The following is a 2002-nucleotide window of genomic DNA, read 5'->3' on the forward strand; positions in this document are numbered from 1 at the left end:
CTCACGTTAGAGTCCACGTTAACTAGGTTAACGTGGCTTCTAACGTTAGCCATCTTAGCCATCCCCAACGTTAGTGACAATGTTGAATGTCACTAACGTTGGCCATTCTTTCACTCATCAACGTTAGCTTCCACGTTAAGGTGGAAGTGTGGTTGCTTCCAACGTTAGTGACAATGTTGGGTGTCACTAACGTTGTCGACCATGCTTGCTTCTTACGTTAGCTCCGACGTTAACCAAGTTATCGTGGGAGTTAACGTGGTATGTTTCTCCTTAGGCCAACGTTAGTGACAATGTTGAATGTCACTAACGTTGGCGTTTCTCCCCCTTTCTAACGTTAGAGGCCACGTTAACTAAGTTAACGTGGACTCTAACGTGGCCACTTATGAGCATTTGCCAACGTTAGTGACAATGTTAAGTGTCACTAACGTTGGCTCAACTTCCATTCTCCACGTTAGAGTTCACGATAACTTAGTTAACGTGACTCTAGGACATATGCCTATGGTGTTTATGTACTGGGATATGCTTGGACAAGTAGGTTCTAAGGAGTATTTTAAAACTTGGCAACTTAGATCAACTGATTTGGGATTGTCAACTGAAAGTCCACAATAAAGAGCAACCTAGCTACAAAACATTTAGTGATCCAAAGAGATGCTGGGCATCAATGATCCTAGGAAGAAAGAAGTGAGCCATGTGTCTATGGTGAAAAAAATGTTGAGTGAAAAGAAGCCAAAGGCCATTGCAACATTTGACACCAAGTCTTTAATAAATAATAAGCTCTGAAATACAAAAGAAAGAAGAAAAAGCTAACAAGGGAATCAAGCAAAAGGGTAAGGAATCATAGCAGCAACCTTGGTGAACCCTTAAGGAAGCATAGTTATTTTGACAACAAGTAATAAATGAGCTATTTTTGATCTGCATAAAACCCCATAAACAAAATTCCACTATTTGCATAATAAGGACATGCATGCCTATCTATTTCATTCTATCTTCTCTTATGTTTAAGTGCTTGCTTGGGGACAAGCAAGTTTTAAGTTTGGTGTTGTGATGACAAGTCATTAAACGATAGAAGAAGAATAATGAAAATTAGTATTGATCCATCAAATTACAACAGAGCTCCCTAACCCAATGAAAGGGGTTTAGTTGTTCATAGCTCTAGAAAATGAAAACAAAGATGGAGAATACATCATAGAACTAGAAATTGCATAGAAAGTAAAATACAGAGAGTAGTTCCCTTTTTTCCCTCTTTTTTTACTTTTTCAACAATTCAAAGCTACTCCTCTATATACTACTTCTCTCAGCTTCTAGTTGGCTCTTCAAGTCTTGGGCCTTTGAATCTTGAGTTTGAAGTAGTTCTCTTCTTCATTTGGGCTTGGCTTTACTTGCAGAGAGAAAATGTGAAGTGGGCAGAGACCTTAGCTCAGGACGTTAGGGGTGTTAACGTTTAGTGAAAATATAAGTTCGAGAACGTTAGCGACAATCAACTTTCTCACTAACGTTACTAAGTAAAAGCCACGTTAACTTCAACGTTAGTGGCATAAACGTTGCCACTAACGTTGCCTCTAAGTCCTTCCCACACGTTATTGAGACTTAACATTTCCAATAACTTTGAAAAGTCCCCTTTGTTCCCACATTAGAGCCCACGTTAACTTAGTTAACGTGGCTCTTTAACGTGGGCTTGCCATCCTTCGAGAACATTAGTGACAATCAACATTGTCACTAACGTTCCAAGGTGCCCCTATGCCTCACGTTAGAGTCCACGTTAACTAGGTTAACGTGGTTTCTAATGTGGCCATGCTTAGCCATCCCCAACGTTAGTGACAATGTTGAATGTCACTAACGTTGGCCATTCTTTCACTCATCAACGTTAGCTTCCACGTTAACTAAGTTAACGTGGAAATTAACGTGGCTCCTTGGGGGGTTGTGTGGTTGCTTCCAACGTTAGTGACAATGTTGGGTGTCACTAACGTTGTCGACCAAGTTAACGTGGGAGTTAACGTGGTAT

This window comes from Arachis ipaensis, chromosome B05 (genome assembly GCF_000816755.2).
Source record: "Arachis ipaensis cultivar K30076 chromosome B05, Araip1.1, whole genome shotgun sequence".
Lineage (NCBI taxonomy): Eukaryota > Viridiplantae > Streptophyta > Magnoliopsida > Fabales > Fabaceae > Arachis > Arachis ipaensis.